The sequence below is a fragment of the Falco peregrinus genome, chromosome 1, assembly GCF_023634155.1.
Source record: "Falco peregrinus isolate bFalPer1 chromosome 1, bFalPer1.pri, whole genome shotgun sequence".
Classification (NCBI taxonomy): domain Eukaryota; kingdom Metazoa; phylum Chordata; class Aves; order Falconiformes; family Falconidae; genus Falco; species Falco peregrinus.
Window position 1 is genome coordinate 51,969,724 of NC_073721.1, and position 27,410 is coordinate 51,997,133.

At 52.4% G+C, this 27,410-nt stretch overlaps 2 protein-coding genes across 3 annotated transcripts in view; one reads left to right on the forward strand and one right to left on the reverse strand.

Annotated features, from left to right (window-relative positions):
• Window positions 1-27,410, reverse strand: part of NR6A1 (nuclear receptor subfamily 6 group A member 1) — a 98,129-nt gene that overhangs the window by 29,571 nt on the left and 41,148 nt on the right. The gene's annotated exons all lie outside the window — the stretch shown is intronic.
• Window positions 25,975-27,410, forward strand: part of OLFML2A (olfactomedin like 2A) — a 51,278-nt gene continuing 49,842 nt past the window's right edge. The window contains exon 1 of the mRNA XM_055800307.1: window positions 25,975-26,155. The gene's annotated coding sequence lies outside the window, so the exon portion shown is untranslated. The remainder of the gene's footprint in view (window positions 26,156-27,410) is intronic.

Consider the following 27,410-nt stretch of genomic DNA (forward strand, 5'->3'; position numbering starts at 1 on the left):
GGATCGCACCCACCCCTGCAGATGCAGTTTAAAGCTGTACAGCAACCACAGCTCCCTGTGAGACATTTACCTTGGAAATAAGACCGTGTGTCAGTGCAGCCAGCTTGAGTGACTTCTAATATCGGTGTTTTATAACAGAGCTGAAACAAAGACTTTATGTCCTAGAGCGAGGCCAAAAGCGAAGGTACAAACCCTAGGCCAAACTCCCAGAGCTGACGGTGCTGGGATTTGGTTCTGCTGAAAAGCAAGAGGGAAGACACAGAAAGCTGCAGTTTGCAAAGCTGCCCATTTATACAACAGAATGTGATTTACAGCTAAGAAAATCTTTCACAGCTGAAAAAAAGATTACAGACGACACTCAGCACTGCAATTCATTAATATATTCAACGTCTTTTCAACTGTGTATCATTTATTTGCTTCACGATTAACTCGCCCTATCACACACACCCTGCAGTACCCTTTAGCTGGGTTTAAATCTCAAGCTGCTAAATACCAGCTGCCTGGGGAGGGGGAGATCTCACACGTGTTACTTAAATCCTAACAAAATCTCACTCGCCTCTGATGATGCCTCAAACACAAGCAAAACGTGCTAAGGTTTTTTTTCCCACTTACCTTCCCTAACAATTTTTTTCATTGTCCATTTTTAGTTTCAAGAAAACCACCTTGTTAAATTCAAGACACAGAGTTGGAGCAATTCCCCTCTCACTGCGGAGTGCTGCATTGTCCCAAGAAGCTCACCCCAAAACCAGGCACATTTGCTTAATGGGCTTTTCTTTAACTTATAATCGATGAACCCAGGGATTAAATTTTCTGTTCGGCGGCCCCTCCTTGGGACAGCAGCGACCTCGGCGGCCGAGCCCACAATGGGCCGGGGCGCCCCGTTCCACCGACCCCGCCGATGGGGGTCCCAGCAGCCCCACGCTGGCCACGAGCGACAGCACCAGCGCCCAGGCTGGCCCAAGGAGCAGATTGTGCCGGTCGTGGTAGGAGCCTGAATGGAATTAACCCTCTGTGAACTGAAACAAAAACATTGTGTGCCCAGCTGGGATAAAGGTTAATTTAAATGGACAAGCCTCCTCCAGTCCTCTAAAAAAAAAAAAAAAAAAAAAAAAAAAAAGGAGGGGGTGGGGGACAGCGGCCGCCGGCGCCCTTGTTCCCCGCACGGCGTGCAGCGGCTGTGCTGGCGGGGCCGCGGGGCAAAGCACCGACCGGGGTGCGGGGACCGGGGGGGCGCTGCGGCCGCGAAGCAAAGCACCGACCGGGGGAGCGGGGGGACGCTGCGGCCCGGCCCCGCCACCCGCCCGCTCCTACAGCCGAAACCCACGGCCCGAAAGCCCCGCCGCTTTGTTCCTGCCACGGAAGAGTTCAGTCAAAAGAAAGCCCCCAGGAAAGACCCATCGCAAACGATCGGTTGCTCTGTCTGGGTGGGTATAAATCAAGAGCGTGCAGCTGATGAAACCCTCGCCCTGCCCATCCCCGGGGCCGGGACCCATCCATTTGCATATCAAAAACTCATCTGAGAAATCCAACTTCTGGCGGGCGGGCTGGGTGCCCCCCGGCCCTGCCTGCCCCCCACCCCAGCCCCCGCCGCCCCGCACCCCTGTCCCGCGGGGCCCGGCGCGGGCAGGAGCCGGCCGAGGGGCGAGGGAACGCCGAGGGGCGAGGGGACGCCGCGGGCTGCTCGCCCCGCTCCATTGTGCGGCACAGGGAGGACGGGCGACGGGGGGCCCGATCCTCCGCTCCAGCCAGTTGTTGCACAAAGAGTTTGGAACAAAAGCCCACCGCCCCGAACCGTGCCCGGCAGCCCGCCGCAGCCGCCCGGGGGTCCCCATCGCTCCACCCGCGCCGCTCGCGGGCCGACCCCGCGCCTCCAGCCGCTCCCCCAGGCCCCCGACTTTCTCTAACGCCATTTAACAAAAATACAGCTTTTTGCGTGGCCCCTGCCCCGGCACGGCCACACGCCCCGAGCCAGCGTCGCTTTGGGCTGGTTTTAGGAACGGATGCGCTCCCGAGCAGCCGGGCAGCTGCGGCTGGGGGCGCCCCGCGGCTGCCCCACCGTGACCCCGCCACCCAGGGCAATCCAGCCTCGGGGAGCCACCGAACAGCGGCCCCGGCACAGCCACACACCCCGGCTTCCCGAGGGCCGGTGGCCCTTCGGTGTCCCTTCGGTTCCGGAGGGCTTCGCCCCGCTCCGCGGTGGCAGCTGTAACACCGCGGAGCCGGCACTGCTCCCTACGGGGAGGGAGCTCCGTTATCAAGTGCCGGCATGACCCCGATACTATCAATAATTAACGATACTAAAAAAAGCTCCTCCAGATGGTCAAAGGGATTAGGAAGTTTAAAATATAAACAAATTAAGCCCCGAGCCGGCCCGCCGCCCTCCCCGCTGCCGCGCCCGTGCGCAGCTGCAGGCGGCGGCCACGGCCCGCACCGCGCCCCGCCGCGCTCGGGAGGGGGGCACGGGGAAGCGCCCCCGGCCGGACCCCGGCGCAGGCGCCGCGCTGCCCGCCGCCCCGGCGCTGACACGGGGCACCCGCCCCCCCGGCCCGGCCCGGCGGGGGCCGAGGGGCGTCCCGGGGGTCGCGCTCCCCCCGGCGGCCGCGCTCCCCCCGGCGGCCGCGGCCCGGACAAAGGCCCCGCTCACCTTCCATGCAGGTCGAGTCCCGCTTCATCCCCCCGGCGCCGCTCCTTAGGGCCGCCTCATGGCGGCGGCGCGGCGGGGAGCGGGGCAGCGGCGCGGGCGGGCGGGCAGCCCGGCTCGGCCATCGCCGCCGCCCGCGGGCCGGCCCTATGCTAACGAGCCGTGATGTCAGCGCCGCCTCCGCCGGGCACCGGGCCCCGCCGGGGGGCGCCTCGCCCGGGGGCCCCGCCGAACACCGCCCCGGCCCGGCCGGCAGGGCGCGGCGCCGGCCACCGGCCCCAGCCCCCGAGCCCCCAGCCCCTAGCCCCTCGCCCCTGGCCACCAGCCCCCAGCCCTGGACACCAGTCCCCAGCCCTGGTCACTAACCCGTGGACAACAAACCCTGGTCCCTGGCCACCGGCTCCCAGCCCTTGGCCACTAGCCCCTGGCCACCAGCCACCAGCCCTGGTTACTAACCCCTGGCCCGCAACCCACCAACCCCTGGCCCTTGGCCACCAGCCCTGGCCATTAGCCCCTGGCCACCAACCACTGGCCCCTGGCAACAAACCATCAGTCCCCAGCCCCTAGGCCCCAGCCACTGACCCCTGGCCTCCAGCCATCAAGCCTTGGCCACTGACCCCCAGCCCCCAGCCACTGACTTCTGGCCCCTGGCCACCAGCCCCCAGACACCAACCTCTGGCCACCAGTCCCCAGGCCTTGGCCACTGGCCACCAGTCCCTGGCCACTGACCACCAGCCCCTGGCCACCAGCCCCAGCTACTAATCCCCAGCCACCAGACCCCTTGTCCCTGGCCACCAGCCCCCAATCACCAGCCCCTGGCCACCAGCCGCCAGCTGCCAGCCCCCAGCCACTGACCACTGGCCATTGACCACCAGCCCCCATCCACTAGCCACCAGTTCTCAGCCCTCAGCCGCCAGGCCCCAGCCCCTGGCCCCCAGCCACCACCAGCCACCGGCCCCCAGCCCCAGGATCCAGAGTGCAGCCACAACCTTGTGTGGTTTCTCCACCGACTCCCCGGCACGGCCAAGGGAGCCGGTACTGAATTAACGCCTGGACACGCGCTGAGAGAAACCAGGGATTGCCAGCATGAGAGCTGCTTCTTTAGGCTGCTGACAACTATGGGCTGAGGACTTCCATCTAGTTTTAATCATCACTGAAATGCAAGCATGGGCCAGATGGGTCCTGCTTTGCAGCCACACAGACACAGGCAGCGGTGGACAGCAAGCAGGGCAGTGGGCAGGGCAGCAGTGGGCAGCAGGCAGAGCAGGAGGCAGTGCAGCAGCAGGCAGCAAGGCAGGGCAACAGTGGGCAGCAGCAGGCAGCAGGCAGGGCTGCCCATGCAGGGTGGGCAGGGGGGCCCCACGCTGCCCACAAGCCCCACGTGTGGCAGGGCCGGGACTGTGGGCACTGCATGGCGGTGGTCGCTATGGGACAGGGGGCCAGAGCCCCCCTTGCCAGGTCTGCACCTGCCAGCCTATGGGGATGGGACACTGGCAACTGGGCGTTTGCTTCAGCTTCCTCACCCAAGGAACACCGGCGCTTCTGTCTGTGACCATACAGAGATTTCCAAAGGGTGAACAGTCAGCACGGCGCGAGCTCACGCTCTGTTTCATCGCCTTCGCCAACAGAAGCGCAGTAGCTGCCAGACAAGCGGAGCACAGCCTGCTCCAGCATCCCCCCTGGCCATGCCCAAAGCTGGCACGCCAGAGGAAAGCTCAAGAAACTGCCGCATAACTCATTTTCTGCCCTCTGAGGCTGCTTAACACAGGCGTGGCTTAGAGAAGTGATTTCAGCATCAGTTTGTGGTTTTGCCATCAGCCTCACAAAAGCTGACTTGAAGATCAGTACCCAGACTAACACGGAAAACAAAGCGTGGCTCTAGGAAAAGGGGCAGCCGAGCCATGCTGGGCAGTCAGGGCTCCTGCCTTGTGCCTGCAGGGACACTGCATCGGCTTTGCCAGCACCACAGCCGCATTTTCAAGTTGGGATGGAGTGCAGAAAAGACAAACCACTGCACGAAATACAGCAAGACTGGGAAACGCAGGCAGGTGTGCCACCAGCAGGGACAAGGGCTCCCCAAGCCCCCGCGAGAGCACAGCCCACAGGACGGGCAGGATGGGGATGTGTGAGCTGTGCAGCCCCGTTCTGGCCGCCTGAGCCATGCAATGGTCTAAGTACAGCAGTGTGTGCCACCAGGCGATGGATGGGCAGGGCCGGTGCAGACGCAGCTGGCAATGGACAAGTGCGGAGGTCAGTCAAATGATCAGAACTTAACAGTACGACCTACACCGGCACGTCAGTGAGCGGGCGCTCCCTTTCCTAATGGGTTGCAAGTAACTTGCAGTAATGCTATTGCTAGGATGGAGTTAACATCGCACTAGCTCCAACAAGAAAACCTCTACTGTAAATAAACTGCATGACACATTGGGCATTTTGACTTTGCCCAATTTCTCTCTCAACTCAAAAAGTTCCATGTCGCCCATCCCCCTCGAGGCAGATCATCTCTGCCTCTAAATTCAGTGGCTCTGCAAACTTTCAGAACAATAAATCCATGACTGATTTAGCTGCCCACCTCAAAACAGGTACCACCGTGGCAGCACTGGTAATGGTGAGCTCTCCGCCTGATACAGCGACATGTTTCTCTGCACCAGTCAATGTTTTCTTGAAGCTCTTCTGCTCCTTCACCCTCCTCCTGGGATGAACTCAGCCTTGGATATTGTGCAGTTCATGTGTTCTTAGTGCTGCAAACATGAGATGCCTGATAACGTGTCCCAGGGGTCAGCTGCGTTTGACCAAGCCCAGACCATTGCTCACCACACCAAGGCACAGCCAAAAACATTTCTGCCAGTGCCCAATTCCACCTGTCCTCCAGATGTCCACACTGACTCTGTTCAAAAGCCACAGTCTGCTTCTGTTCCTCAGGCTGAGAACCGTGGGGCTCAACCATGCTCTGAGAAATGGCTGACTTAAAATAAACAAGGCTCAGAGGCAACAAAAGAGGTCATATTTCGCTCAATCCCAAGCCTCAAATTTTATGGCTTTCTGGTGACATTCAGCAATGCAAATGACCCCAAGTGCACGCAAGAGCAGAGCTCAGCAGCACCCTCCTGGCAGCCTGGGCACCCTGCTCTGGCTGCCCCTGCTGGGGCAGATGGGTCCAACCATACGGTCTCAGAGGTCCCTGCCACTGCCAACCCTCCTGTGAGTCTGTCTGTTCACAATCTGGTTTTAACCTAGCATTTCTGTGGGAGCAGGTGCACAATGCAGGAGCAAAAGGTGCCGCAACCAGCCCTGCACTGGGCCAGGTCTCCGCTTCGCTTATGCTGTAAATCTGCAAAGTTGTTGTGTTGGTCCTTGACAAGCTCTGCAGCTTGACCTCTCTCTTTTTACTTTGGAGGTCACCAAAGCAGGGCTGTGTGAGGAGCCTGTTACACGGCCCTCGCAATGCACGGCCAAGGTAAGCCATCCCCTGGCTGCATTATTGACACAGCTGCTTGCAATTCTGCCTGCTCCCAAAGCTCCACATTCTTCATCCCATGCGAGCACTCTGCTCGCTCCCAGCACCCCTCGGAGAAGTGTGACCAGAATGCAGAGTGCCTATTTTATAACAGCACAGTGCAATGTGGCCACAGCAATCTGAAATAAAGCAAATTAATCTCAGGAGAACACACCGACATGAAGTTGCTCACACAACTGTTGTTGGGACTCAAAACAGAGATACACTGAAAAAACACTCTGCTAATTCAGAAACAACTGCAATTATAGACAAAAGCTGGCTGGCAAAAAGGGTAATTGGCCAAACAACCCAAATCTTCCAAATTATTCAAAAGTCACATTAAGTACACACGTCACAGTTTGTCCATAATAAATCCTTAAGGGCAGAAAATAATTGCAGAGATCTGGAACTATTCTGTAAAATGAGAGGCCAAACTAGGAATGGGCACAGGACAGGCAAAAACCAAGAAAGATTAATCCCATTCTCTGAACCAAACAGCCTTAAAGCAAGCCCGGTAAAAGGAAAAATAAAGTGGCTGGTTCTTATTTTAGCCCGAATCAGCCAATTCCCAACCCAAACAGAAAAAGCTGATGCTATTGTAACTGACATCTAACATTTTTGAATAACACCAGTTCATCACGGTAAAAGCCCGTAATGGTAAAAAAACATTGCCAAAACCTGCATACAAGTGACGCTGCTGCCTGCAACGGATTTATTGTCTTGACATTATGGGCGTAAGGGAGGGGCTTGTGAAGCAGGAGGGAGATCTCCAGGGCGCACTGAGCGTTGGCTCATCCTGTTACCAACGTGGCCACTTGTCTGCAAACGAGGTCAGGAAAAATGCTGCGTTTTGCTGCCCTTTGTCCACAGCGAACTGTGATGCCAGGCAAACCAGCCAGGAGACAGTGTGGAGAAGATGACGGGCTATAAATGTGGCAGGAGAAAAGGAAAATGTTTGAGTTGTGCAAGGCATTAAAAGGCACCCTGTACTTTCAGAGCTTTTTCTTAAGAACATTTTCCGGATTTCCTTTTGGGAGCACGGGTGTTTCACCTGGGCTGCCTGCGGGAAGTGACTGCAGGCAGGAGAAGCACAGGCACCGCCACGTGCTGTCCCTTCTCCCGGGCGCTCCCCCGGCGTGCGCGAGACCACAGTTCCAGGGAGAAGGAATTCTCAGAAGATGTGACTTTTTCAGAAATGTAGATCCTCACTGGAGCTGTAAGCCAGTGCCGAAACGGGTCAGATGCTGCCAGACCAGGACAGTGGAGGTCTTCCAGGACAGTCTGCAGACACTGTCACTTGCCACAGCCAATCCCTAAAAACTTTCATGAAAAAAACAGAATTTGGGCAGACAGAGGCTAGCAGAGCTGCGTGGACCCAGGACAGAGGCAGCCCTTCCCCATGCTCTTGCCCTCCCACTCACAGCCACCGCTTCATAATTCTTGGGGCTCCAGCAAGGCTTCGCCGATTTTCATGACAATCAGGGCTCTGTCGTGTCTACGCAGTTTGAGACATCGGCCCCTTTGTGGCACGAACAAAGTCCAAGCTGCGGATAACAAAACTGAGCACATTTCGGTGCTGAAGGCAACTAAACCAGGAGCTGCCTCAACACAACCGAGCTTACCACGGGCCAAACTGAAATAGTAAAGTCGATTTGAGTTCGAGCAACAAACAGCACGTAGGGAGCTACCAGGCTCCTGGCTTTGTTTTTATTTTACCAACAGACGGTGCCACTGGCAGCATCTCTGCTTTGCAGCGCCGCCGCTCCTGAGCTCGGCGGTTCGGCAGGCACAGGAGCCCCAGCCACGAACAGCACCCCGTGCCCCAGAACCGAGCTGGTTTGCAAATGTACCTGGAGAAACGTCGTGAACGTGGACTAGCATATCTCAGCAACCTCAGGACTGTGGATGTTACCACTTTCAGCCACTGCAGCGAGAGAACAGGTTGCAGGTAAACACAGCACAGGCTTTCCCCAAAAATCTATTCCTCTCACTCTATGCGTACAGATATTTCAGAGAAAATAAAATAAAATAAAATTGTTTAGAGAAGCTATGGAAGGAACTGCAATAAATTACAACAACCATCTGCCTGACTTCTGAGAAGTCCTGCAATAAGGGTTCATAACAGACGCGGGTAATTCCTCTGCTCCCTACCGTTAAACGCACCAGGAATGTGGTGTCACTAATCCTGGTGAAGGTATCACTTGGTGCACATATAATTAAGCATTTTCCTCCTTCTTACTACTTCTGATAGGTCATTGTGCAAAATTAATCCCTCTATCCATTTCCAGTTCCATCTCTTTGTATTTTTGTTTGCTTGGCTACTGAATTTGCCACCCCAGCCCACGAATGGCTCACAAGAGGTGTTTCATTGCATCTTGTTTGATGGGTGACAAACAGTGGAGACCAGCTCTGTATAACAGAGGAAAAAGCAGGGGGGAGGTGAAGGGCTCCTTAGAGAGGTCACCTTCAGAGGAAAAAAGGAAAACAAATGGGATTGTAGGCATGGGAAGTATATGGTTTTACTGCCTTAGTGGACAAGTACAAGAAAGGGGAATTGCAAAGGGAGAAGCTTTACATTTCTATGAGCAGGCAATCGAGCTCCTTTCTAAACCCTTCCGCAGCAAGCAGCAAGCGCTTCGCTTCCTACAGGATGACTCCATCCCATTCTGTGAGCGCATGTCCTGTAACTCCCGGTAACACAAATCAGGTCACACAACATCAGATCATTCCGGACCAACCTTGGATATTAGGAAAAATTTCTTTAGGAAAGGGCTGTCAAGCACTGGAACAGGCTGCCCAGTGGGGTCACCATCCCCAGAGGTGTTTAAAAAGCATGTAGATGTGGTGCTTAGGGACACGGTTTAGTGGTGGGCTTGGCAGTGCTGGGTTAACAGTTGGACTCGATGATCTCAAAGGTCTTTTCCAACCTAAACGATTCCATGATTCTATGGAGTCCTTGAGCTGGGTCCGTTACCACCGACAGCCCCACAGTGCCCTGAGCACCAGCTGCTCACCACAGCCCCTGCGTGGCCGGGCAGCAGCGAGCCCGGGACGGGGTCCAGCCCCGGCACCCTCCTCGCGCCCTCCTGCAGTCAGTTGTTTCTCCCACGGGGTCAACATGCAGGCACAGAATCCCCCAAGCGCACCCTGGGTGCAACAGTGGGGCTCTGTCCCAGCACGTCCCACCTATGGAAGCCGGGCACCCCATCACCACCAGCACACGCACAAATGAGCAGAAGCCTCTTCACCCCAACCTGGCGTCATCCATGCTGGGCAGAAAATGCAGATGTTTAGCAGGATGTGGGAACAGAGGAGAGACATGTAGGTGACAAGGCAGAGAGCATCTCCTGCATTGGAAGAGGCAGGAAAAGTTTTGTGCATTTAAGTGGTAAATTGAAAAGCCGAAAGATTATTTTACACCTGACTTATTTTACATAAATTGCAATCATACGGCTATGCTGGTCTGCTGCAGTTTTTAATACTAACAACAACCAACCAACATTTTGTTATAACTATTATTATTACAGTTCTGAGCATTATTTCTAAATAGGCAGCTTGGTGGACGAGCAACAATTGTTGGGATCCCCAGGAAAAAAACCCAACGAGCAGCAAGAGGGCATTTCCCCAAACTTCAGGTCAGGCAGCAAAACAAAGAAGAAAAAACATCAGCACTAAAGCTGCAGATTCTGTACCTGTATCAAACACGTCGTCATGACTGCATCATGACTGCAACTGTTAATTAGCTGGTTTAGATCATTAGGAGTATGGGGCAAATGCTGTTGGTGAGCCAACGGGCCGCCTGTGCCCCTCGCAGCGGGGTGGGACGGGGCAGAGGGGACGGGTGGCACGTTGGTGTCGGTACAGGGGGAACGCGCGGAGCGGAGCGTGACAGGGGGCGACGCAAGGCAGGAGCATGAGCATCTCCCGCTGCAAGCAGGGCTGCCTGGGAGCAGAGAGAAACACCGGCACGCTACGGAGAGACGGAACACGGCAGCTTCTAACCCTTGGGATTTACAGCAGGTTTACAAACTGCGCTACGCGGACGCGCTGGGGCGAGGTGGATCCCGGGCCGGGAGGGCACAGCCGCCCCCAGCACCCTGCCCCGCCGCCCCCAGCACCCTCTGCTGCCCCAGGCCGGGCCGGGGGGGCCGAGCACGCGCTGGAGCAGGGTCCCGGGCCGGGGGCCGGACGGGAGAGGGCAGCATCCGACAGACGGACCGGCCCGACAGCGCGCCCCGCTCGTCACGGAGCGCGGTCTGCAACGCCCGAATCACACCGAGCCGAGTGCTGTAGGGACACCAGTAAGGTTTTAAACCCCATTTTCTGCCCCCGGAGCAGAAGGCCGTCAGCTCTGGGCTACGCTTTGGAGGGCAGAGCCCCCCCAGGCACCCACGTCACATCTGCCCCGGCCGCCCCACAGGAGACCAAGACACTGGCCCTTCGGGTTTATTTTTACTGCAATTACTTTTTCTGTTATTAGGAACAGCTATTTGAAATGTCTTTTTTTGCCATTTGTCTTAGAGTATCATTACACTAAACTTGTTGAAGTTTGTAATACTCTCACAAGGAGAGGAAAAGCTGAAGAGAAATGCCCTTCCAGAATTTACAAGAATGGTAATAAAAGCACCGAGGAACTGTCTGGCATAGCCTGGCAATACCCACAGACTTCCCTTTTTTTCCCAGGTGACTGGCCAAGAACACATCCATTCAGAAAACAGCATATTCCGCCGAAAAAAAGAACATCACCAGAACTCCCAGCTTCTCTAAGCACCTCTGCCAACACCTCCTCAGCTTGAAGACATAATGATTTACCACCTTTAATGCATCTCACCTGAACCATTTATAGACCACAGTTGATGGCTTCAGATGATGTCAAGTTTAAATGAAATTGCAAAATGTCAAAATATATGGAAAATATATTTATTAGAATTTCAAGGACAATTAAGGAAAGATTAGATGACACTGGACAATGGGGCAGGAAAAAAATCCCATACTCTAAGAAGCCTTGTGTAAATTCTAATTCCTTTCTAGAGGGACTCAAAGTGGTAAGGAAGGCCTCCAGCATGGCAGAGGTGGCACAGTGATGTGCCTGGTGCTGTTCTGCAGGGGTGAGGGGTCAATGCAAGCCTAGCTGCCCACAAGCATGATTTTTCATGGGCTCTGAGTTCCCTTTTGTTGTTTAGGCATAACGTGAAGCATTCGGCTCAAAGCCTCATCACTGGCTCCTTAAGGAAGGTGCTTTCATAATTTTTAAGTTTCTGCTATTGCAGATGTGAGGAAAACATTCCTACGAACCATACGGGTTGTTCTGCCTGCAAGGTGGAACTGTGCCGTGTGCCGCAGGCAGCGCAGTTTCCACACGACACCACGGAGGAGGACAGTGCTCAGGAAATTAAATCCTTGTGTTCTGCCCACTCCTTTGGGGCAGTCTGGAAAACCGGGGCTCTTCTGCATTGTTATCCTCCTCTAATATTCATAGTATATCCTCCTAATATTGCTCTCACTTTTGAATAGGGCAAGAGCTGGGTGCCGAAAAAATAACTGTTCCTTCCCATCTTCCTTCTGCTACAGCCGACCCTAGTCCTTCCCTTCTGATAAACTAGTTTCTCAATTGTCACATCATCGCTACCAGCAGCTCCTCGGCCCCAGATACCACCCACCCCAGATAGCACGAGGCCCCAAATTAAGATGTACGTGACTGCAAATAAGAGCCAATTTTACTAGACTGACACTAGGGAAAAAAATCTTCCATCCTCCTCTCCATTTGTGAAGCTACACAGGCCAAAGCATTCACATGCTTATTACTGACAGATAGCGAGGCTGCCACAGTGCGGGACTGCTTCTCTGGGTGTAAAGACTGAATCGAACATGCAGTATTTAAGACAATTAGGTTTTCAAAGAAACTACACTAAACATTTCTTTCATGTGTAATCAAATTATGTTAAAGCAAACCTCATAATTTAAACCATTCCATTGGTCAGCTCCTATTTGTTTTCGCTGCACCCTCATTTTTGCTCCAGATCTGTCACATTACATTAACACCTTTCCTACTCACTGCCTACAGAAATAACAGCCTTCGACATGCCTGCACAATCCATTTGTCCTGCTCTAATTACTTTTTGACATAGCCTCTTTTGCTGTTATCTTGCCTTTTCTGACCTCTGTCTGTATTAAAGCCATTTAAAACAATCTTTAAAGTCAGTATCTATTGTGATGTGTCTTATATGATACTGCTGGAGTATCAGGCAGCAACATTTTGTAAATCAAATATTTAAATCTATGGTAATAAGATAATGTGCTTGAGGAGGAAAGCTACTACATATCGGTAACAGCTACAACTGGCTGTTTGTAACACGAGTCCCCAGGACTGCCACACATTTTCAGGATGAAATTCCTGTAGTCACAACGCTGTTCTACATAACTAGGTAGCTCAAAGGCAAACAGGGTCTTCTGTGTACTAAGGAATTTCCCTTAATTTCACAAATGGGGAGGAATGCAGGCAAAACTGAGAAAAGCGGTCATCTTGCCAACAAGAGCCCCAACAGCCACCAAACTGGCTGAGGGCAGGAAGAGGAGCAAGCGGGGTGCACCGACAGTGGCGCTTCAGAAGGAAGCATGACACACCACACTTCTCCAAACCTGGAGAAGAAACCAAGACTCTCTCAGTGCAATATCCCTCTGCTTTCATTCAAGCCCATTCAAAAAATGTGCCCTCATTTTCTTTTGTGTCTGATTCACAGAAGATGAGCCTCTAATTACCAGCTACTTCCCCGGCTGAAGCAGCAGAGGATCTGCGCTGTGCCAAGTGTCTGCTCTGGAGTCAAGAACTTATTCCACATGGTGGAACTAATTTTTTGGGTATCAAGTTGATCCCTGTGCACGTTATGTCTCACAACACAGTCTAACTACATCTTCACATGCTCTTTTCCACATGATCCAGCCTCATGCTAACTTAATTGGTAGCTAGTCAATATTTTACTCACATTAGATGATCCTTCACAAACTTACATTCGCTCTGGTTCATTTACAGGGTAATTATCCAGTTCACACAAAGTCTAGTCTTCTAGATACAACTGGTATAGAAACAAGCACTGCTCTGCTGGGAAAGCATAGCTCTGTATTTTGTCTTCCAGATGACAGCACTGTAAAACCAATGGGGGACAAACCCAGAGTCAATTAAAATATATTAAATGTAATATAACAATGCTATGATTTGTCACAGCCATCCAACAGATTTTATTTCTTTGAATTCCCCTAACTTTGACCTCAGGACATTAAGAGCTCATGAATGTTGTGGAAAGCTCTTCCCATGACACTTCCCCACGCACATTTTTATTTTCTCCTTTTCAGTTCCTGTCAGCAGCCCTGACCACAAAAGCCTGTCTCATTACGGCATCTAAACATAGAAGGGACCCATGGATCCAGGACCAGACCAGTCTGCTCACAACATGCCTTTCTGTAGAGCCCCTAAATCCTTATGTGCCGCCGGATGACCCCATCAGTGGAAGCGGCAGGACCGAGTGGGACGGCAGCATTCACAGCTCTGCCTTTGTGTGCTCGTGGGGATGGGCGGGCAGAGGGTGGGCACCCACCACCATCTCCAGGCTTCATTCCTGCAAGATCCAGAAGCGCACTTTTTGCTGGCATCACTGTTTGGTTTGTAAAGTGATTATTTTCTTCCTTCCTCGTTTTTTCATATCTATTTCTCAACTTATTTTTTTAATACAGCTGTTTGAGCAGACCTGGGATGTCCATTAGCCAAACAATAATAATGACCAATTGTTGTGACCTCACTCACATTTGTATTAATAGTGTATCTAAAATCAATGCAGTGTTCCCGTGGTGCCCCCGTGCAGAAGGTAACCCAAACATCAGCAGGGCTGCGCTGGGTCGGCTGCACTGGGTCGGCTCCCTGCAAGCCCCAGCCTGGTCTCAGACAATGGCCTGGCAGATGCAGGGCAAACGACAATTTACAAATACTAAAACTAACCCTTTTTGCTTTTTAACTCTTTTTTTCCCCCCTTAAGTAAAATTTATATTTATTTTTGAGAAAGATTTTTAATTCTTTATTTAAAACAGTTCTCCATGTCCAACGCAACTCGGACCACCACCATCAGTCTCCCACGTCCTCTGAAATGCAGTGCTGGCAGCAAAGCCAAATGGCTTCCCTTTACGCAGTTTGTCACCGTCAGGAGGGTTTCTTGGCCTTTACATTTCTTCTCAGAACAAACACAGATGTTTTGGGGGCCTTTGTGAATTCAGGGTGCATGAAAGTGGTTTATATTTTTAATTTGTCCTTTTCAACCATAATCCTATACCACATCCTGAATTCCCCAACAGGTTCCACTACCAACAGCATGCTTCCATCATTGTTCACTTTTTTATTTTATTTTTATATATCTGCAATTCACTTCTGAAGATGTCTGTAAAATCGTTACTGCACCACAGTATTCAGTATCCCGGCCTGGAAGCTCTAGCCAGGTCTGCTGGGGGAGAAGCTGCATCATCAGAAGAAATTAGTGGCAGCTACACCTTAAAGGCAACAAGTAGCACAGACTGTGCTTGAACAAATACACATACTTGCAATTTGCAAATACAAGTTATCCAGCAAATTGTTTCTAGAGCATCCAGGGTTAATTAGCTGATTTCTGACAGTCCAGGCAGAGGCTTATCTTGAGGAGAGAGCTCAGAGCATTTTAAGCCTATCCAGGTATTTATACAATTTATACACCCCTGGATCCAGCTGGAAACTGCTGGACGGATTGCCTGGGGAATAGATCCCAGAGGCGAGAAATTAAACCATCCTCAATGAAGTACCCTCAAAGATGTAGAGATGCTCACGGGGAGCTCTTGCTGCTTTGCCATTGATTTTAAACAGAAACCAGCCCAAGACTGGCCTTTGCCATGAGGTTCTGTAGGATCTGGGACCAGGTCCATAAAGGCTCAGTGACTTTTCAAAGTCCTACATTTCCTTTCACCAGATCCCAAAATGATGTGGAAACCATTTCAAACTGGAAAAGCAGGAGCCTGAGGTGATGCTGTGTTGGAGCACAGCTGATATGTGGCTATTTAGTAATAATTTAGTAATATTTAGTATATTGCATGACATCTAATAGCACAAGCAGGTTAATGCCTAAGTAAATTACTGAAACAGTGTGTCTGTATGGGACCAAAAGAGACAGACCACCAGACGTGGAGCCAAGACCGTAGAGATTTCCAGCTTTTATGCCTTGCAAGTGGAGAGGCTCCAAGTTCCCTGTACAGCCGGCAAAGAACAGCATCTCTTCCAGCAGCTGTCTCAGACGCAGCTGCCCGGCAGAAGTCAGGGACCTTAATGCCTTGTGCAGGAACCTGGTACTCAGAGGAAAACCAAGTTAGGACAGTGATTACTTCGTAACAGATGCTTCTAAATTGCCTGCTGAAGGAATCCACCTTTCTCCATGACTGCCCAGGGACAACAGCCCCTGAATTAGGGGGGTTGATTTCCCCTCATTAAGCGTGTCCTAAGCTGCACTCTGCTGAAATGACCATCCTCTTTACAGCCAGCGCTGCACACTCAAGAGAAACACTAAAATGTCACAACACCCACTGCTCCTACCCCAGGTTTACTAGTCTTGCTGTGCTGGGAATGTGAAACTGGCAGATTACCTAAAGCAAACCAACCCTCCCCATTCCGCCCAGGGGCCGAGAAGCAGTGGCACTGGCGACATGGTTGTGGCAGTGCATCAGCATGAGCTATGGCCAGCAGGGCAGGCAGAGCTGCCCTTCCACCACTGCCTTCCACCACTGCCCTTCCACTGCCACCCTTCCACCACTGCCTTCCACCACTGCCCTTCCACTCCTGCCCTTCCACCGCTGCCCTTCCACTGCCACCCTTCCACCACTGCCTTCCACCACTGCCCTTCCACTCCTGCCCTTCCACTCCTGCCCTTCCACCACTGCCTTCTGCCCTCACTGCCTGGCAGCCATCTCCATAAATAGTCCCAGGATGCAGCGCACCCGGGTTTAGCCTGAGGGATCCTCTCCAATGCGAGGTGCTGTAAGAAATGGGAGATGATTTTAGAGAAAACATGTAAGATTCAGATTTGAAATTAAAATTACCTGCCCCAACAACCGTTCCTGGATTTTGGCAATAAATTTTTGAAATTCCAATCGTATTATATTTTCACATTGCTTATTTAAGATAAGCCAACTCATTTTCCAAAAGTTAAAAATTAAAAACTGCACTAGTGTTTTTATCATCTATCTTGAAAACAAGGCAAACAAAAAACTCCCAGTGCTCACCACCAGGCATCTTATCAGCAGAAAAGACGGGGCTGTTTGTGCTGTGTTGTGATGACTTTGCAGCACACGTACTACAGAAAGCAGACTTTGCTGCTCACAAGAGAGGCTCTCAGCAATCAGATTCACATATCTGAGCACAGCGAGGGTGGCATACCGTGTGTTAGAACAGGCTAAATCACATCTAGCAAGTTCCTACACCAGATTTAGCAAACTGTGCTTGCGCTACATTTATATGAGGAAATGCAGGATGTTAGATGAAGGCCGCACTGGAATTGAAACACAGTCAATATTTGGTTAAATCAAGAATTAGCCACATAGAGTTCTATAGATTCAAATGCCACTTAACAAAACAGAATATAAATACCCAGAGGGCAGCAACACCCCTATTTCAAGCAAAAAAGACATCCACTTCTTCCTGCGTGGATTGTCATCCCTGATAGGAGTCTCACCAAAACCTTGCTTATTATTTGTAACAGAACATAAACATTTTCCTTATGCCCTCAGACAGCAATCCCAGAGGAATCGCCACACCCACACCTTCCTGCACACTACCGTGTAGAATATAAAGCACACTGATCTAGTCTCATCCACCCACTAAATTGCTCCAAACTTTTCCTCACACATATTAGCTAGAAGTCCAGGCAGAAGCTGCTTTATGCAATGGCAATATAGCGAGTGCAGGGTGACAGTCTAACATGGTGTCCTGCTGAGATCCAAGAATAGCAATGCCTTAAAAGGCAGCGATGTTGAGATCACAAGGAAAAGAGAATTAGGGCACAGCTGTGGAGTTCTGTAGGCTAAAACATAGACTCAATATGTCAGAGAAAATTAAATCACAGAGCTACATGTAATTTCTAGTCTCATTTATAACTTAGATGTAGCCGTGCAGAATTGGTACTTGGGTCATACATGTGAGTTGCTGTGTTTCTGCACACAGAACTGGAAAATGAAAAAAAATTTAAAAGGAAAAACAAAGGAGTTATATGCAAACAACAATATGCACACCTATGTTTTGCACAATGTTTACATGCTCTTGCAGCTCAAGCACGGTTTTATAGGCAGTCTCCTATCTGGCTCTTGAGGACAAACAGAAAAGCCACAGCACTGCCTGAGAAACAAGCCGAGCTCACAGCCTCACCTCCAGTACAGAACAAACCAAAAAACTAAACCAACATGTTAGCAAGCGAAACGTATCTGAAAAATGCCTATGTTTTCCCATGGTTGTCAGGTAAAGGAAAGAGCCTTCCTCAAAAATGAAGGTATCAACACTTCTAACAAGCTTTTGCACAGGCTTCTTCCCCTGTGAAGAAGTGATGTTCTTACATTTTTTCAGAACAGTATCTATGTATAAATTTGCTGCTATTTCTTTATGCCTGAAGTGCAGTACTAGCTTCTCCTCTAAAAGCATTCAATATCCATAGAATACAGTCCATTATCCTCTGCCAATATCTACTGTTGCAATCTGCGTCCAACTAATTAATTTTGCGGGATGCCAGGGTCTGTAACCGCCGGCGTGAGAGCTGTGCTTTGAGCCGGGAGGTTGCACATCTTCTCCCGGCTCCAGACAGAGCTCCGGAAGGCACCATGCCAGGGAGCACTACACGGAGCTGTTAGCGGGTAAGGGCTGTGCATGCAGTGGGACCCTGCGGATGAAAAGATGGCCCTTGGGCAGAGCAGGACAGCCTCCTCCAGCTGAACTCCATCCCCCCCGGGGAGCAGCCCAGCCGTGCCTCACCCAGCTCCAGGCTTTACCTGACAAGAAGACTTAAATTATCTCTGTAAAAGGCTCTGAAGGCCAGGGACAGATAGAAGCTGGAGCAGAAAAAGAAACCGGCAACAGGGGAGCAAGAGGCTGATTGGGACGAGGCATACATGGCGAGCTTTCCTAAATAACTGGTACTTGAGTGCCAACGTGATAGAGAACAGCAAGAAAACAGAGGTAGGAAGGTGCACATAATTACGACTTTGTTTAGCTAAGTATGTTTCCTGTGGAGCTTACAAAGCACAACTGCATGCAAAGCATGCAGATTTGTTGGTATCAGCTATCTTTTGTCCCTAAAGAGGTAAATTATATACCTGATCTGTATACAAAGTTGAAAAACTGTTAAGGGTTGTGCCTGAGCTGCAGAGCGAGCTGTGGACTAACAACCTCCAGGAGCCAGCTTCTATGAAGGGATAATATATGGAGCGATTTCACAAGGGGTAGAGAGTTCAGCAGCCGACGAGCAGGGAGAAGGTAGAACAACGCAGCGAGGGACCCACGTGGGCAGCCCAGCGAGGGTCTGGCCAGGGCACGGCATTCATGGGACGTGACCCGTCCAGCCACCTCCCACCGCTGCAGTGTCAGAGCAGCGCGCATGTGACACTGCTTGGGAAAAGTAGGGACATGGCATCATAGCCATCCCATGGGGAATGAGACGGGCCAGAGTGCAGGGGTCGAGCAGGAGCAGTGTGTGACCCCAGTTTGCAGTGAGGAAGGTGGGAAGGCTGTTCTGGGAACTGCTAGTACCGGGAAGGGTTAATATGGCAGCCCTCAAACACAGGTACTGCACACAGGGGTACACCACAATGTAATTAATACCGAAAATGCCAAATGGTTGAGATTAATTGTCTTTCCAGAGCAGAAATGCGTACTACCGACTCCAAGGCACAGCCTAGTTCATACATATGCAATGTTGTTCACAAATACCACATGTGGTGCACAAAACAATCCTGTAAATGAGGATGCAAAATGAGGTCACTAATTCTCTCAGAATATCTTTTGAGCGAAGGCTCATTGCAGCCACGCACGTCACCGCCGTCCGTCCACGCTCGGGCCCCGCGGTGCCCCGCTGCCCTCCTGGCGCGGCCGGTGGGAGCTGTCAGGCTGCTGCGGTGGGTTTGCGGCGTGCGGCTGCTCCCAGCGCTGCCTGCCCTGACCCACTTTCCTGCAGTATTTCTGCATAGCGACAGAGGTCCTAGCAGGACAAGTGTCACCTCCCAGCCCACGGGATTCTCCATTTCCTATGGCTTCCACTGGAAGAATGTGTTCAGCATTTACATGCAGGCACACACAAGCATGGCACTGTGCATCAATGTACGGGAAACGCGTACAGCCGGGGAAGAGAAGGAATTAGAACAACAGGAGATCCTGCTCTCGGCTGCAGAATATTCCTCTGAAGTCGATGCAGGGCTGTGAGAGCGGCTAAATCCAGCCTGGATGCCCCTAAGTGCCTGGGAGAAGCCTGGCAGTTCCCTTCTGGCTAAAGCTCTTTTAAAGGGACTTTGCTCGTTTCTCTCCAGTGGGTCTGAGCATCCCCGTTACCCCGAATCAACCCTGACCTTTGACTTTGACCAAAAGAAATCCTAACATACTGAGCCCACCAGAAAATTATTATTCCTTCACTACACCCAGCCAAAGCTCTGGCTTTGCGAGGAAACATGTTTTTCCCCACCCCAAGCCCTGCACACCTCACTTACTGTCCTTTTCCCTATTCACTCAGTCCCTACAGAATTACAGTTATTGACTGCAGATGCACTTGCAGTTCTGATGTCATCTCCAGGATTTTTCTTTTTTTTTTTCCTAGGTGAAGCATCTATATTTCCTCCATTCTGAAATCTTGTGCTGAAACTGTAACAAGCCAAAAATCTCTTCAATGGGAAATTTCACAAACAGAGGATTATGACTTCAGCTACAGAATAAGCAGCAGGAGCAGATGGAACTCTTCAGAAACAATGATTCCATTTTCATGCAAATTTCCTTAGTAGTTAAAAAAAGACGAAGAAAAAAAACTCAAGATATCAGAATGGTTTCTAAATGGAAGGTTTTTGAATGATGCTAAAAGCAAAGGGCTGGTAGCTCTCCACGATCCCAAGCATTTTAGCAGCAGCCAGGAAAAAAAAAAAAAGCATGACAAACTAAAACCAGACTCTGTACCTCCTCAGAGTCGTGATAAGAGAAATGGAAAACAGAGTGAAAGTGTATTTTAGTTTTTATGATTTTCAACATCATCAGCTTTGTGATAATGCATACTTCAGAGCTAATTCTTATGCTCTTTAAGAGCACAGACTTCATTCATGAAGCAGCATGACAAAAATTCTTTATCCACTTGATGACTACAGAAGGTGACAGCCACCGAGAAAAAGACAGCCACAGGGACACTGTCGGAGTGCTAACCTGCAGCGTTCCTCTCTTTGAGTACAAGTGCTCCCCTGATTACAAGAATATAGACATGCATTTTTCATAGCTGAAATGTGGAAACTGAGCCAATTCTTTTGTTATTAATACTGGCAGCATACCCTAATAAACAAATACATGCACAGTTAGCAGACCCCGTTTCTGGCTTTTCCACTGACTTGTTGCTTGGTTTTGGTCTTATGCCTTCTTTTTCCCCTCTTGTTTGCTCCCTGAGTGAGAGAATTCAGGCTGCTCCCTGGCACTCGGTGTTGGGAGGATAATGGACTCTGCACAACATGCAGCACAACTGTCTCTGCGCCGCACCGTAGCAGGGCATGCTATGCTGGTTTGTGTTCAGAATGCATGTTACTGGTAGTAAACGCGAATACTTTGGAAGACCTGTGCAATCCCACTTTTACAGGCTACTTTTTTTTTTTAAATGAGGTTTTGAAGCAGAGAGGAAACTATACGCACAGAAAAGCAAAAACGAAATCCACTGCTGCCTGTCACTGCTTGCCCCCTGCATGATGCAGCAGGGGAAAGGCAGCCGCCAGGTCTCTTCCCACACAGCGTCCGGATGCCAGCAGTAAGTTGCTGCCCCCGGAGAGCCGGGCAGCTCCGGCCACGGTGCCCGAAGAGTGGCCAGCTGCTGACAGGGCTAGCAGGGACAATTCCTTCAGCCTACCCACTGCAAATTCAAGTGTCCTTCCTGACATGGTCTTTCCCTGATGCTGCGCCTGAAGTTTTGTGGCGAGTCTTCATAAATCTCTGTCAATCCTGTCAAATGACTTCTATCTCGCTCAGCATCATGCTGATTTTTTAAAAATAAATTTTCTCCTTCCTTTCTCATGCAAAAGAGGTACAACGCCAGCTTTAAATAAGACTGCAAAGAGTGTTAAAGTAGAGGCCTCTGAACTGTGTGTTTAATACCAAGAATACTTCTGTTTAATCACATTCTACCTACACTTACCCCTTCCATCATGGCACTGGCCAAATCTTTTCACTTTGAATTTGCTCTCAAACTGAATCTCCTTCCTTCGTCATCGAGTTAGATGGATTTAAGTAATGACAGCTACCAAAAGGACAGAGCACATACAAAATAACTCCCAAAAATGGGCTCAACAAGGTTTATTTTCAAGCCTTTCCTTCCTTCCCTCTTAGCAGAAGCATGTACAAGTAGAAACAGTTTCCTCAGTTGATCCTCTCATACCCAAATTAACTTTTTCCAAACTATTTTCTTAAATAATTTGTTTCAGTCTTGCCTGAATGAACTCAGCAATAGACACCTTTCAATCACCCAAGGAAGGGAAGAGGAACAGCAGTGGGGAGGGGTAGGAAGAGCCTGGCTGGTCTGACCAGGGCAGGGCTACGCAGCATGTCACTGGAAGAGGCAAGGTTGTGCGGTGCAGAACTCCAGGCTCCTCTGTCAGAGCCAGGATCGGCTCACGCAGTTACTGGGTTTTGGTTTGGCACGACTTAATTCACACTCTTCAGAAACAAAGAGCAAGGAAAACCAGCGATTGGGACCTCATACCACACTACCAAAAGGATGGCACTTCCACCCCATATGGAGCAGCAGGAACTTGGCTCAGCACAGCCCTCAGCTGCAGGAACTACTTTAGAGTAAAAGAAGTGCTGGCCTTCGCACTGAGGGCTGCTGTAACATTTTAATAAAATGCAATGAGTCCACTGAACGGACAGTAAAACACTGTATCATCATGAATTTGCCTGAAGGCATCTCTGTCAGTTAAGCCCCTTTGCTTTCTCTTCACCCCCCTGTCAAACTGTGTCTCCGCTAAGAGCCAACTCTCTCGTTTCTACATACTCTTGCTCCCACATTTCTCACACATGCTTCAGCTGTTAGCAAAGCTAACGTCACTGTGCACGATGACCACACTAAGCCAGTCTTGCGCCTTCCCTGATGCCACTACAGTGACGGGGCCGCCAGCACCCATCAGAAGCACAGCCAGGAACGCGATTCTCTACCAACCAGCAGCAGGTCCCAAACAGTCCCAAAAGCCCACGCTCAGATTAATGCTCTGAGTTTCTCTGTAGCTACAATAAAGATGATATAGGGGAAGGAAAAAACAAGTATCTATCATTTAAGCCCCCATTTCTTAGCTTGCTGGGCTTTACGGTATGAAGTGAAATGAGACACATGTGACCCAGATGCTTGCCCGTCTGGGTCAAGTGTGTTGGATCTGAGCAAACTCACTGGAAGATTTTTCTTTCCTCCTTCCCCTGTCTTGTCACCGCCTTTCTCCAAGACAGGAACTGCCAGAAAGACTCAAGAATAACTGGGAGAAGCACAAGGGAGTGCCGGCATTACCCCACTTTCAGATGCCTCAACAGACCTCCATTGCTTTTTCCTTTTGACTTGGGTAAATTTTATGCAGCAAAATATCACACAAAGTTGATTACAGCACTGTAAAATGGCGTAAGGGTGGAAAACTGGGTCAACCCCCCACCTCCTCCTCCCAGCCCCATTGTCACTGACAGGGTCCTGCAGGGCCCAGCTCCTGCTTGCAGGAACAGCCACAGCAGAACATCCCTGGCTGCGCTGCCCTTGCCTGGGGAGCTTGTTCTTCACGACTGCTCCAGCAGTTCGTTTCCCGATGGGAAATGATGTTTTCCATAGATTCAGTGAAATGCGGTTCTAATTTAGTCATCGTAATGTACATCCAACTGAACAGGACCTAGTGTTTTGATAATGAGAGCAATATAATTAGGACAGGCCTCAAAATATTCATGTAACTTAACCATTTGCAGACCCCCTCTGACACAGGAGACAGAAAGAGGCATCTGGAGACTGACATACGATTACGTTTCTACACTGCGCCAAAACACTGTTCCTTCTTCTAGACCCTAACATTGCATATTTCAGGACTTCCATATTATTTCTGCAGATCTTAAAATTGCTTTACCAGAGGACTTCTGACTCGTAGTTGCCGAAGTTTTAAAATTATCACAGTCTCGTGTTAGGCAGACAGCACTGAAAAACTGCTAATTCAGGATTTCTAACATACCAAGAGCACTAGGCTGGAATCCAGGCTAGGCTATAGACCTGAATGATCTTCAGTACAATTTTCCCCACTTGTTTGCTTTTTTAAAGCAAGTCTTAAGAATAAAGCATTAGCAGAAAACACAAGGATATTACATTAAACAAAAACGATTTCATTACTTGGCTACCATATGGGATCTGGGAAGTAGGTCTATGAAGCCATGCATGGGAGTCTGTAAAAGCTCCTAGAGTTCAGTAGCTGTTGAGATGGCTTGTAAGGACCACACTACCCTCAAGGACACTCTTACAGTTTCTTTTTTTTTTTCATAAATAGGATCAAAGATACCGTATGCTGTTCAGCCAATGTGACCCATAACTGACCACTCAGAAGCACATTCATACCCCGGCAAGCACAAGAAGATGTATTTTAACAACAGCATCAACTACATTTCAGAAGAATTGTCAAGTGACTCAAGAAGCGAAGATAATCTTTGAAAGGGGAGGCAGAAAGGAAGCTGTCTGGAAACTGGAGAAGTTACTAGAATGGTTATTGTGGGCAGAACAGACAGCAGATAGGAGCTATCTCCTTCACACTCACAACAAGGAGGTGGGAACCTCTTCATCCACATCAGTAGCAGCTGCGTGACACTGATACGAGCCTGGGTCACCCTTAAAGCACCATATTAACCTTTTTTCCTCCCTCCACAAACTGCTTCCTTTTGGATGAGTTCCATGTAACTATTTTTTTTTTTAATTTCATTTTCCATTTCTGCATTCATCCAGCTCTCGAGGGTGAATTCTATGGAAATCCATGCCCAGCGTGCCTGGAGGGACCTCTGACCTACCATCAGGAGGGGCTCCTAATGCCAGCATCGTGACACATCCAAAAATGCTCAACAAACCCAGGCTCTGCCAGATCAACAAGGGGGCATGAACCACATTGCTGCCGCCGCACCTTCCTCTCGACCTGTCACCTGCAGCTTCCCCAGCGTGTGCCCCGGCCCCGGGGCACTGGGGCTGCCAAAGATCCAAAGCAGAGGAATCCGGCACCAGCAGTGGGTTATTGCAGGCGTTGTTAAAAGCATTTTAACAGCAGCAGAAGAGAAACAGAGACAGAATGTCAGAGAAAGAGAACCTTTCCTATGGTGCATGTTCCATTGGTTGGAAGGCACCTCAGGAACCACCCAGCCCTGCCTCCACTCCCCGGAGGCAGGCCACTGCTTTGGTCTCCCTGTGTCAAAATGTCCTCAGAGAGGAGAGAAAAGGCCAAGGACCAAAAGCAGACTAAAAAGACTGTAAAAGAATGAGAATGAGAAGATAGGGCAAGTACGTTAACTTCTCCCCACTCATCTCCATGGTCTCTTGTTGCCACTGAAAACACTTTACTGAGTTGGTGCGGCCTCGTTCGGCAGCTCTGGAGCCACCCGGTGAGCTGCGGTGCTGCTGTGACACGGGGACGCGGCACTGGCCAGGCCTGGCAGCACCTCTGCCCTTCGTTAGTCCAAACGTAGCAGGACCCTTTCATCAGCGGGTGGCCTCCCTGGGGACTGCGTCCTCGGCACCGCATGGCGGCCCTGCAGCAGTGGCCAGGGCTGCTCCCGCCGCGCCCCGCCGGCAGCGCTGCCGCTAACGGGGCCCTGCGAGGCCGCTGGGCTGTCACCAGGCTGTCACCGGCCATCACCGGGCTGACACCGGGCTGTCACTGGACATCACCGGGCCGTCCCTGGGCTGTCACCGGCTGTCATCGGGCTGCCACACACCGTCCCCAGGCAGCTGTGCCGGCGGGATGGGGCGGGGACCGGCCAGCCGCCCCAGGGGGACAGTCCTCGCGGTGTCCCCCCGCGCCCCGCCCGCCGCAGCCCCCGCCCCGCCGTGTAAAGGCGGCGCGGCCCGCACTGGCGGAGTGACCCCCGGGTCAGGCGCGGGCCGGGGTGCTGCCCGGTGGCCCAGCAGGGCCGGGCTGAGCCCGCGGGGGGCGGCAGGCGCGGCCGGGCGGCGCTGAGGAACGGGTCGCGGCCCCCCGGGGCCGGGCACCCCCGAGCGTGCTCTTCGGGACCGGGGCTGACAGCTCCACGGCGGGGCTGAAGCGATGCGCTTCACCGGGGTGGGGAGGTGTGCGTGCCGGCCGCACCGGACCCCGGTCCGCTGCCGTCGGGCGCTGCAGGCGGCAGCGGGCGGCGGCGGCCCCGTCAGACACCCCGGCACCCAAACAAGCGGCCCCGCGGCCCGGCCTGCGCTCCGCCGCCGGGGGGGCCCTCCGGTGCGCGGGCGCGGCCCAATCAGGAGGCGCTCCCGCGCCGGGACAGCCAATCGACGCCGCCGGAGCGCGCACATGACCGGCTGCGCCCCTGCCCGTCATCTGGGCCCTATATAGCGGGGCGGGGGGCGGCGGCGGCTGGCGCTGCGCGGCCGGCGGGGGGACCCGGCGGGCCCCGGCACCCAACTCCGCCGCCTGGCCGGGCCGAGCCGAGGCCGCGCTGCCGGCCCTGGTGAGCCGCTGGCCCGCCCGCACCGGCGGCAACTTTTTTGGAGAGCGAGCCGAGCGCGGAGCCTTCCCCGGAGCGCGCCGCCCCGCAGGTAAGGCTTCCATCCCGGGGACCCGCCGGGGAGGGCTGGCGCCGCCGGGGGAGCCGCCGGGGGGGCGGGGGCCGCCCTACGTCCTGCCGCGCTGCCAGGGGCGGGTTATTTTTATGTATTTTTTTTTTCCAGTCTCATTTCTGCACGTGTTCCTTTGTTCTCCGAACAGAAGCTTTTTTTTTTTTAATATATACATCTGCTAATGTAAGGCAGCTGGAGGGAGCGGCTCGCTGCCGCCGCCGGGGTGGGCCGGGGGGAGCAGGCGGCAGTGCCCCCCCGCCCCGCAGAAGAAGGAGAAACTCGAGCGATTCCGCAGCGCTGGAAGTTGCTCCGGGTCTGGGTCGGTAACCAGACACGCGTGTGGCCCGAGGGCTGGCGGGGAGGAACTGAGCCAGACGGGGACACAAAGGAGGGGGGCAGCCCCGGCCCCGCCATCCCCGCCCCGCGGCGGCAGCGCCCGGCACCGGCGGCCCCGCGGGACGGGCGGAGGGAGCTGCCCCCGGGTCCCGCTTTTGTCTGGCCCCGCCGCCCCGGGCCTCCCCCGGCGGCACCTGCGGCAGACGGGGGCGAGCGCTCCGCGGCCGGTGTCGCGACCGGCGACTTGTTGTGGCGGCGGGGGGGGGAGGGGTGTGTGTGAGGCTCGGCGGGTCCGGGCGCTGCCCTGCGGGCGGGGCTGGCCGCCACCGGGCGCTCCGCGGGAATTACCGACAGCATCGGGGCCCACAGAACCCGCCCCAGGGCCTGCAGAGCCGCCCCGGCTGGCGGTGCCCCGCTCCTGCCGCACCGGGGGTCTCCCTCGGGGCTGGCGGCAGCCGAGGCGCCTGCCCGCCCCCGCCGCCACCGGGCGCGGCACTGGCCACCGGCTCGGTGCACAATGAGCACGGGGCCCCAGTGTGCTCCGAGAAAATAATGTTCACCAACTTTCCCGAGCCCTTTCTTGGGCAAAAGCAATTCGCGTGTAAAGCCACACGTCGAATTCCTTGACAACTTCAGAAAGTTGCGAAGGGGATGCTTTACCCCTGCCTTGTTTTATCCAGGAATGCCAGATAGCATATTTTAAAAGTTAATAAGTATTAAAAGCTACGAGGAGCATGAAAAGTGTATTTCAGACGCCGGTGCTGGCGGCAGTGCGGGCACGGGTCCGGCCCGTTAGGCACTGGCAGCCGCCACGCAGAGCAGAGGTTATTCACATGGCTGTTTGAGAAACTCCATTCATATATCCCACTACCTGGATTTGAATAGAAACCAGACAGCA